This window comes from Mustelus asterias, chromosome 7 (genome assembly GCF_964213995.1).
Source record: "Mustelus asterias chromosome 7, sMusAst1.hap1.1, whole genome shotgun sequence".
NCBI classification, from domain to species: domain Eukaryota; kingdom Metazoa; phylum Chordata; class Chondrichthyes; order Carcharhiniformes; family Triakidae; genus Mustelus; species Mustelus asterias.
In genome coordinates, this window is record NC_135807.1 from 121,389,886 (window position 1) to 121,401,221 (window position 11,336).

Sequence of the window (11,336 nt, forward strand, 5' to 3'; positions counted from 1 at the left end):
TTCACCTGGATTTACGTGATACATCTGCTCACTTGGCATTTGGTAATGCATCGGCTAATGTCATTGGCTTTCATGCTACCAATCTAACCTGTATTTTTTTGTCTTGCCCATGCAACCCACCAGATGTACGTAGCAGAACCCTACGTCGATGAAGTTTCTCTCACTTAGCATACAACGGTTCATTTGCAGTTTTAAAACGGTACCTGTTTAAATGTTGTCGGGTAGGCATGAGGAAGTAATTTATGTTGCAAGATTTAATACATTTCAGCAAACCATTTATCAGATAATTAGGCGGGCTGCTCTTTACTGATTTACGATCAGTCCGTGTGCGCTCAGTCAGAAGTAGATGACTGCAAAGATGTTTCGAAAGACAGCTCCATATGTTTTTAACTTGAGTAGATCTTTGGGGTCAGAAATCTCATTCTCAATTTCCACTGTTGACAGCTGTGATTTGTATACAATAAAAGGACAATGAATAGCTGTGAGAATCGATTGTTCTGTCGGCAACTCAATTTGCGAGTCCCATGATCTGTTGCTACTGCCTCAATGTCACAAAAAAGCACCAAAAGTGAAAGAAATATTAATCAGTTCTAAAAAGCTGGTGAATGGACTGGATAGTTCAGAGCCCCACAGCTGCAGACCTAGTTTAGTTTTGTTCAAAGTTTATTTATTAGTGTCACAAGTAGACTTACATTAACACTGCAATGAAGTTATTGTGAAAATCCCCCAGTCACCACACTCCGGCGCCTGTTCGGGTACACTGAGGGAGAATTTAGCATGGCCAATGCACCTAACCAGCACATCTTTCAGACTGTAGGAGGAAACTGCAGCACCCAGAGGAAACCCGCAGACACAGGGAGAATGTGCAAACTCTGCACAGACAGTGACCCAAGCCAGAATCGAACCCGGATCTCTGGCGCTGTGAGGCAACAGTGCTAACCACTGTGGCACCGCGCCACCCCAGATGTATCAACTCATAAGACATAAATTTCCACTGCAACTCAAACCCAGTCAGAGATTTGCATTTATTTAGCGCTGTGTAACATCTCTCAGAATATCTCAAAATGCTTTATAAACAACAAGCTAGTCAAAGTGCTTTGATTGTGCTATATTGGTAAATGTAGCTATCATTATATTATATCCAGCACACCAGCTTATTGTATCTCCAATGCCTGTGCTCTCTCTATATGAGAGCTATCTATCCTATTTGCCATATAGAAACACGAAGATTTCAGCCCAGAAGGAAGAAGCAGTTTTGAATATTATTGGCGTCAAATAGCTGATTTGCTGTTCTTTCTCAGGTCAGCCGCATACAAACCCAAACCTTATTGGCCACCAATGCTAAAGCAGCAAAGAGTTGAGTAATCTCATAGAATCATAGAATCCCTACAGTACAGGCACAGGCCTTTCAGCCCATCAAGTCTGCACCGACTCTTCGGCAGATCATCTCACCCGAGCCCTATTCTTATAACCTCACATATTTACCCTGCTAATCCTTCTAACCTACATGTAGGGGCCTGAAAAAAAAGGATAAATGAAAGAAAAATGAAAAGAGTGTGTTTTCTTGAAATATGGGTAAATTTAATGAAAAAGACATTTACCATTGTTCTTTGTTTTCTTGTGAGTTTCAATATCCTGTTTACTGGGCCAAATACCGTGAACAGATACTGTTTGTTTGAGTGATGTAAGCTAAGTGGGTTTCCTCCGGGTGCTCCGGTTTCCTCCCACAGTCCAAAGATGTGCGGGTTAGGTTGATTGGCCAGGTTAAAAAAATTGCCCCTTAGAGTCCTGGGATGCGTAGGTGAGAGGGATTAGCGGGTAAAATATGTGGGGGTAGGGCCTGGGTGGGATTGTGGTCGGTGCAGACTCGATGGGCCGAATGGCCTCCTTCTGCACTGTAGGGTTTCTATGATTTCTATGATTTCTATGATAAGCCAATCCGTTTTCTAGAGAGCTGCACTTTAAGCCAATCAGATTACTTAGGGGGAGGGAAAAAGAAAAACGGCGGGAGGCAGAGGAAGCTGCAGTAGGGGAGACGCACGTGGGGAAGAGGAGCTGTTTCCATGCGGTAAAAACCCAGTTTTAACGTCGAGGCAAATAATATTTGTAGACTAACATACTTCACCGTATGGGCACAAATATTACTGTGCAGTTAAAGCTCGTGTTTGTCGCAGTTTAGTAACTCGTTTTTTCCAGTTTGAAGTGAAAGGCAGCAAGGTTTAGTCCTGTTTGTTATTTTCATTACTGTTGAGAAAAAGTGTAAAGCGCATCGTCTTGTACTCTCAAGCGTGGACGTTTCTGCTAGAAACTGCCGGTGAGGGACAGTCAGCTATAAACGCCGGGTGTAGTTTTCACTGAGAAGACGGAGAGAACGAGGATTAGCTGAAGCTAACTTGCTAAGTAGCACTGCCGAGGAGGACAGACTTCAGCGCACTGGACCTGCGTCACTACACGGACAGCTTGCTGCATTTTGTTTTCCTGCTGCATCACCTTCCCGCTCGCAGACCTTTCTGGACTGTGTGTGTCGTGGTTGCGTGAGTAACTGCAGACTATACTATCAGCAGTGTGTTGTTGAGGGCGTGTTTTCTTCATATGTGCACCAACGTATGGGCCCCAACGTTTATAAATCCAAGCACTTGGTAATAATTTGAACATTTCTCAGGGTTGAAACTGTTTAATTGAAAAATCTTTAGTTTGGGACTCTTTACCTGTTTTATGAGATGCAACAATGCAAGAAAATAAATTTATTTTTATTATTCCTTTTGCATGGTTGTCCTGAACCTTTTCTTAATATAAGGTTTACATACTTACCATTTTAGGAGGCACTGCGCTATTATTAATAGGTTATTCCTCTAGATTGCAACTGCATACACTAATCCTTTTCATTCACGCCTGTATTGACATCTATTGGTAAATAGGAAATTTAGCCTAGCTCAACACCAACCGCTAAGAACTCAGGATCCTGTTAATTGTACATTTACATAGTAGCCCCTTATAACATCATAGAACATAGAACATTACAGCACAGTACAGGCCCTTCGGCCCTCAATGTTGCGCCGACCAGTGGTACCAATCTAAAGCCCCTCTAATCTACACTATTCCAATATCATCCATATGTTTATCCAATAACCATTTGAATGCTCTTAATGTTGACGAGTCCACTACTGCTGAAGGCAGGGCATTCCATGCCCTTACTACTCTCTGAGTAAAGAACCTATATCTCTCACCCCTCAATTTAAAGCTATGTCCCCTCGTGCTAGCCAACACCATCCGAGGAAAAATGCTCTCACTATCCACTCTATCTAATCCTCTGATCATCTTGTATGCCTCTATTAAGTCACCTCTTAACCTTCTTCTCTCTAACAAAAACAACCTCAAGCCCCTCAGCCTTTCCTCATACGATTTTCCCACCATACCAGGCAACATCCTGGTAAATCTCCTCTGCACCCTTTCCAACACTTTCACATCTTTCCTATAATACGGCGACCAGAACTGTACGCAATACTCCAAATGCGGCCGCACTAGAGTTTTGTACAGTTGCAGCATGACCTCCTGGCTCCGAAACTCAATCCCTCTACCAATAAAAGCTAACACACCGTATGCCTTCTTAACAACCCTATCAACCTGGGTGCCAACTTTCAGGGATCTATGCACATGGACACCCAGATCCCTCTGTTCATCCACACTACCAAGTATCTTACCATTAGCCCAGTACTCTGCACATCCCAGGTATCAAGCACATCCCAGGTACAGCTTTACTTAACTCAGCTGGTCAGAGCATATAGTTGTCAGCAGGGGGTTACATACACATCTTTGGACAGTAAGGGGCTATTTAGCACAGCCAATCCACCTAACTTGCACATCTTTGGAGTGTGGGAGGAAACCGGAGCACCCGGAGGAAACCCACGCAGACACAGGGAGAATGTGCAAACTCCACACAGACAGTTGCCGGAATTGAACCTGTGAGGCAGCAGTGCTAACCACTGTGCCAACGTGCCACCCTTAATCTATTTTACTCAGCTTGATTTGAGGCTGGACAAAGGGGCATTGTGGGAACCCCCGCTCTTCCTCTAATAGTGCTGCAGGATTTTTAAAGTCCAGATGAACCAGACACGTGAAATCACTGACAGTGCAAAACGTGCTCACAGCACTACACTCAACTATCATCACAGATTGCATATTCAAGGCTTCAGCTCAGAACATTTTGATCCATGGTGAGAATCCTACCAACTAAACCAAGCTGAGTAGTTCCAGAGGGCAAAGATAAATATGCAGAGGAAGCACTGCTATATCTTTACAACATGATTCATACCAAATACAGTTCCATAACTAATATTGTCTTGTACACGCATACTTCAGTTTTCATAAAATCATATCCAGTGCACTCAAATATAGGTATGATTGTTATTAAGTGGTCACTTACTTCTTAGACCAGCACAGTTAAGCAAATCAATTCTGCTTTCCAAACTGACCTTCTGCTGCAGAATCATTCGCAGCTCATTCCACAACTTACTCCAGTGTATCCCTATTTCTTAACGTGCAAAATCCACCCAAAACATATGGTTAGCCGGATCGAGTATGCGACTTTCGATTTCACTCGCAACAAACAGTTGAACAGCTTACGTGGATCAATTTTCCGCTCTTTCTAGTTCCTGAAGAGCTTCTGTTTCTCCTCACCCACAGCTTGACTTTAGCAAGACATTCCATCGCTACAGCTGCGAGGCAGGCCAGCGAGGCAGGAATACTGTGTCTTTCCTGTTACTGCCTGCAAACAATGATGTACAATTGTGGACGGAAAAGAAAACTCTACAACAAGCCGTTTCTGTGAATGCAGTTTGCTCCAAATCATTTATGCTTGTTTCGGGTTTTGAACCAAGTTGTAAGCACATTTAGCTGCCAAAAGCAAGGGTCTAGCCCAGAATCATTGGCAAAGAAAAGCTGTTACCCAGTCTCATTCAGCAAAGTACAACTCTCTTCGGGACTGTGGAAAGATTTTCTTCCCCCAACGTCTTAACACAAACATCCTGAGGTCTTCGTGCACTCCAGCAATCTTTAGTCTATGGTAAATTTGAACTGTTAACAGCAACGAATAATCTTTCCTAGTTATGTTTCAAATTATCACCAGTGGTCAAATTGCTGGGGAGGGAGTTGAATCTGCACCAGCGCTCAGTCTGCATAGGAAATTATGTTTGATATAATTCATAGTTGCTCCGAACCCAGTGAAGCACGCTGCAATAAAGTAGTGATAAGCGCAATTGCAAACTATAACATTGCATCTTGTTTCCAATATCAACTTACCTCTGCAAAATACTGGCGCTGGTCGTCGCCTGCTTAAGGATGAGCTAACTGCACAGACACTTCTGTATACGGCCTGACTCTGGTTAAGACTTTCACAGACTAACATCTGGCTGAGAAGTCGGGACGGCCACTTCATAAAGTCAGCAGGAAAAGAGTCAGATGGCACATAAAGCATCAGGACACAGGAAGCACTAATTATTTCCATGCACTCTTCCTATTATTCACAGTGTCACACATGTATTTAATTAGATGACACCATTTTGAAATTTAAGCATCCAGTGGATCAAAGATTTACCATTTCGCAGAATCTATTTGACCTGGGGCATGGAATGGTCACCACAACACACAGCATTTTACCCATTCCTTTCCATTTAGTGCTACGAATGTGTTGTTTGGCAGAAATTACTTCTAACCAGCATGTATCTTTCATCAGTTCTTCTTGTTTAATACCTGCATATCTTACTTACATTTTAAAATGCATAGAATGTCCAAAGATGCGCGGGTTAGGTGGATCGGCCATGCTAAATTGCCCCTTAGTGTCAGGAGGGCTAGCTAGGGTAAATGCATGGGGTTACTGGGATAGGGCCCGGGTGGGACTGTGATCGATGCAGGCTCGATGGGCTGAATGGCCTCCTTCTGCACTGTAGGGATTCTATGATTCTAATGTACACACTGCAACTGATATTGTTGCTCCAGTACTTCAAAAATCTCTCTCTAATATTCAAACGGCACCATAGTTCACTGAGTGCTGCTTTCTGCGTAAAGTTAGAAGTTGTCATTTTTAAAAATTTATATCCACATTGCTGCCTCTTTATTTTTTTAAATCATTTTGCTGGATAAATGAACTGTGGTAATTAATTTACTTTCATTCAGTTAGAGATGGAAAACTGGGCCTGAATTTTACAAAGCTTTCGGTACCTCAATGTCCCGAGCAAACAGGGGGACTCGCTTAGCAATTTTGCCAAAAGCTAGTTCTCCGTGCAGTTAAGAGTGGCGGCTGGGTTCTCTATTCTTGACATGTGGAGATCTTAAGACTTGTATGTTTAAACATGAACCCTATATTGTGAAGCTCTGATTATTTACAGATCCCAGATATTGTCAAGCATGGTGCCATTTCTCCCATACAGGCTGCTTCCCGAATGTTAAATTCTGAGTCCATTACCATGAGGCTCTATACATCGTACCATGGGCGGTGATATTTACCAGTCCAACATTACAGAGTCATAGAAGTCTACAGCACAGAAGAAGGCCCTTCAGCCCATTGAGTCTGCACTGCTATTTGGTGGGTGGAACAGGGGGTGTTGCTCCACCATCAGCCAAATGCCATTAGCTGTGTAAAATAGGGGCAAATTGGGTGCAGGCAGACTCTCCTGCTGTCAGCAAAAGGCCTCAAAGGCAGAACTGTGACATTTCACAGCTTGTACACAGTTCCACAGCAGCCACAACACACAAACACCATGAACCATACTTACTCATACAGTTCCCTCTCACCTGCAGGACAAGATGACCCACAACTGGAGACAGCAGGAGTTACTTTAAGGAAGGTACTGGAAAACATTACGGAGTCTCAGTTTGATTTCAGGCTCAGAACTGTTTGCTATTCTGACTTATTGACATTGTGCAGAGCTTTCAATAAGATTGCTGTCCTTGTGATTAAGAGCGGTACGGTGCTACAGTGGTTAGCACTGCTACCTCACAGCACCAGGGACCCGGGTTTAATTCCCAGCTTGAGTCACTGTCTGTGCGGAGTCTGCATGTTCTCCCCATGTCTATGTGGGTTTCCTCCGGGTGCTTCGATTTCCTCCCACAGTCCAAAAGACGTGCTGGTTAGGTGCATTGGCCATGCTAAATTCTCCCTCAGTGTACCCGAACAGGCGCCACAGTGTGGCATTTAGGGGATTTTCACAGTAACTTCATTGCAGTGTTAATGTAAGCCTACTTATGACTCTAATAAATAAATATTTCCAGATTTCAGGCAAAATTTTAGTCTGTCAGGTTTTCAGGCCAATAGAATTCCCCAGGTGGCCTTCCCTCCATCCTTCCTCCTGCCCTGATCTGTCCACAATTTACATGGGACAGGTGAGGTCTCAGTTGGCCCACACCCCAAATTAAGGCCCTTAATCTTAAGGCTTCTGGGAGGAGTTCAGAGAATAGACAAGAAGCCGGGCAGGTCACCCTGCTTGGGCCTCAAGCGGGAAGGGGGAGAGCCTTCCTCAAGGACCTTCTTTCCACATTGCTGCCCCTACAATGAGGTAGGTCATCCCCCCATTAGTGCTCCCTCCCCCCAGCTTCGCCATCAAAACCCACAGATATCCTGTCCACATCTTCCCCTGACTTCACCTGCCCGCCCTGCTACGTGACACCTGCCAGCACTTCGCTGGTCCTGGGTTCTGGGATTTAGAATCCAGGAACTGTTTATAGTCTCAATCATGGCCACTGTTGCCGTTGGTGCTGCTGGGATTGATGGGCAATCAGGGGCAGAGTGTCTGGGGCCTCAAATCCTGTTATCCAAAAAACCTGCCATAGACATATCCTCAATGTATTTTATATCAGACTATTGATAATTCATAGAAACATAGGAGTGGCCATTTGGCCCATCAAGCTTGTTTTGCCATTCAATGTGAACACGGCTGATCCTCTATCCAAATGCTGCCTCCTTTCCAGTCCAAACAAGGTTTTTCATCTGAATCATTGCATGATTCCCCTTACTGCTAAAACAGTTGTACTAGTTTTGGAAATGTCACAACTCGCTGCTTAAATGTACAAAGGGGAAAGAGAGGGAATTTGTCGTAGATGCCAACCGACTCAAGAACAGCTTCTTCCCTGCTGCCATCAGACTTTTGAATGGACCTACCTTATATTCAGTTAATCTTTCTCTACACCCTAGCTATGACTGTAACACTACATTCTGCACCCTCTCCTTTTCTTCTCTATGAACAATATGCTTTGTCTTTATAACACGCAAGAAACAATACTTTACACTGCATACTAATACATCTGACAATAATGAATCAAATCACAGCACGGTGGCACAGTGGTTAGCACTGCTGCCTCACAGCTCCAGGGACCTGGGTTTGATTCCCGGCTTGGGTCACTGTCTGTGTGGAGTTTGCACATTCTCCCCGTGTCTGCGTAAGTTTCCGCCAAGCTCCAGTTTCCTCCCACAGTCCAAGGATGTGCGGGTTAGGTACATTGGCCATGCTAAATTGCCCCTTAGTGTCCCGCAATGCATAGGTTAGAGGGATTAGCGGTGTAAATATGTGGGATTACACAGATAGGGCCTGGGTGGGATTATTGTTGGTGCAGGCTTGATGGGCTGAATGGCCTCCTCCTGAACTGTAGGCATTTTACTCTATGATTCTAAATAAAGTCAAATCAAAAATCGTTCTCTCCCTATATCCTTTGAGGTCTTTAGTTTCTCGAAAGCTATCTACTTCTTTCTTAAATATATTCAGTGACTTGGCCTCCGCAGCCTTCCGTGATAGAGAATTCCACCCTCTGGGTGAAGAAATGGCTCCTCATCTCAGTCCTAAGTAGTCTATCCCATATCCTGAGACCATGAACTCTTGTTCTTAGCTCCCCCACCCCCCCACCCCGCCCCCCCCCGCCTTCCCTGCATCCAGTCTGTCCAGCCCTATCAGAATTTTAGACATTTCAATGAGATCTCCTCTCATTCTTCTAAACTCCAGTGGGCCCAGTCGACCCAGTCACTCCTTATACAATAATCTTGCCATCCCACGAATCAGTCTGGTGAACCTTCGCTGCACTCCCTCTGTGGAAAGTACATCCTTTCTTAGATAAAGAGACCAAAACTGCACACAATACTCCAGGTGTGCTTTCACCAAGGCCCTGTACAGCTGCACACAATTTCAAATCTAATAGCCAAAAGTCGCCTACAATACAGAGAGCACAGCTTCTTAATAATCAAAAGCAGTGCATTTGGATTTTTTCAAGGGTGGCCCGGCACATCTACCTGCACTCCTGTGAGGAAGATATACTTTATATTTCTAAAAGTTTTCAATCATTTCCCTGTGCATAATCTCAAATGATATTTTTATTTATTAACATCGAACTGGTAGTTGTGTTTTATCCGTTCGTGGGATGTGGGCATCGCTGGCAAGGCCGGCATTTGTTGCCCGAACCTGATGGCTTTTGTGAAGGTGGTGGTGAGCCACCTTCTTGAACCGCTGCAGTCCATGTGGTGTAGGTACACCCACAGTGCTGGTAGAGAGGGGAGATTGAGTGGGAGTTAGGTGACTGGAAGTAAATATAAGGGTAATAAAAACAGAAAATGCTGGATATACTCAGCAGGTCTGGCAACGTCTGTGGAGAGAGAAACAAGAGTTAACGTTTCAGATCTAAATGATCCTGCTACAGAACTCAGTTCAAAAACATTAATTCCGTTTCTCCCTCCACAGTTGCTGCCAGACCTGCTGAGTTTATCCAGCATTTTCCGTTTTAATTTCAGATTTCCAGCAGCTGCAGTATTTTGCTTTGAAATAAATTTGGGGTCTTTGGTGTTGTGTTAAACCAGGATTTCCCAAACTGTTTTCCACAGAATCCTCGATTTCCATACGATGTTTCAAGGGGTTCCACTGCCAGTCAGGCTTGTCCATGGAAGTCAACTCATTCATCAGAGCATGTCAGCAGCCAATTGTGGTGAACCGTCGTTGGTTCCCACTAGGTAGTACTGAGCCAGGGTCTGGCCAGTACTACGAGTATGTATATATGTTGCTGTTGGGGTTAGGGATGGGTTGTTCTACTTGTTGCTGTTGGGGTTAGGGTTGGGCTGTTACACCTGTATTATAGTTATTATGGTACATCCCAGTCGGGCTCCGCCTCCTGGGAGAGGTATAAAGGTCACTGCTCTGTCTGGGACCCCTCAGTCTGGGATCGTGTACTATACATGGTAGCTTCGTTGTAATAGTAAATAAAAGCCTTTATTTCCTTGAGCATCTCAAGCCTCGTGTGTGATCACGCGCATCAATTTTATTTACTATTAATTAAACTCTCGTCGTTAAAAAAAAAACGATACAGAGAGTATGGAGCAAATGTTAAAACCCGAACATCTTACACTGGATCCACGTGCGGCGGGCGCCTCTAACACCTTCGACCACTGGTTGAAATGTTTTGAGGACTACCTTGCAGCCTCCGCAGCGGTCACCACAGACGACGACAGACTCCGGGTCCTCTACGTGAGGGTAAGCGACACCGTATATCTCGCGATCCGTGCGGCCACCGACTACACAAGGGCCCGACATTAAACCGCCAAACGAGATGCATGCTCGATACCTCTTAGCCACTTGACGACGGCAGCCCGGCGAAACGACGGAAGAATACGCAAACGAGCTCCGACAGCTAGCCAGGGGCTGTAACTGCAAAGCAGTGTCGGCAGACCAGAACATGAACGACCTCGCTCAAGATGCGTTTGTGGCGGGAATCGGATCATCTTATATCCGACTCAGACTGTTGGAGCAAGGTAATCTTGATCTCACTAAGTCGATAGAACTAGCGGATACGTTGGAGACGGCCTCCAAAAGCCTAGTATTGTATCCCGAAGACCACGTGGAGACAACGTGGCAGGAGCAGTCGCTGATCCCTCCTCGTCCCTCGGGTTCGAAAAGCTGCGTGATGGCGTGCCCACACTCGGGCCTGACGACGGCAGCAGCTCCGGGCGGCCCGCGGTGTTACTTCTGTGGGGGAGTGAAGCACACTCGGCAGCAATGTCCCGCTAAAGCTGTGTTGTGCTCTGCCTGCGGTAAGAAGGGGCACTATTCGAAGGTATGCCAATCCAAACTTACTTCCAGGAACAGCAGTGCGGCCTGCGACTCCCCGGAGCCCGGTTCTTCGTCGTCGGCATCGTCGAGGGTTTCGTCCACGTGCGAGGCCAGGACGCCACCATTACAGTCGACGGAGTCACAAGAGATGCGCGACCACCAGGGGTCGCTGATTTTGGCGCCATCACCCACGTGCGACCTATGGGAGCAGCCATGTTGGTCGGCACCGACCACGAACGACCAGCAGGGGTCATCTTCATC

At 45.3% G+C, this 11,336-nt stretch overlaps 1 protein-coding gene across 3 annotated transcripts in view; it reads right to left on the minus strand.

Annotated features, from left to right (window-relative positions):
* LOC144496164 (coiled-coil domain-containing protein 102A-like) overlaps window positions 1-5,363 on the minus strand; it is a 528,300-nt gene extending 522,937 nt beyond the window's left edge. For 2 of the 3 annotated variants that reach the window (XM_078217149.1, XM_078217151.1), the window contains exon 1: window positions 5,299-5,363. The gene's annotated coding sequence lies outside the window, so the exon portion shown is untranslated. Of the gene's footprint in view, window positions 1-4,623; window positions 4,700-5,298 lie in introns of those variants that run through there. The other variant, XM_078217150.1, reaches the window with a different exon arrangement.
* Window positions 5,364-11,336: the final 5,973 nt, after the last annotated feature.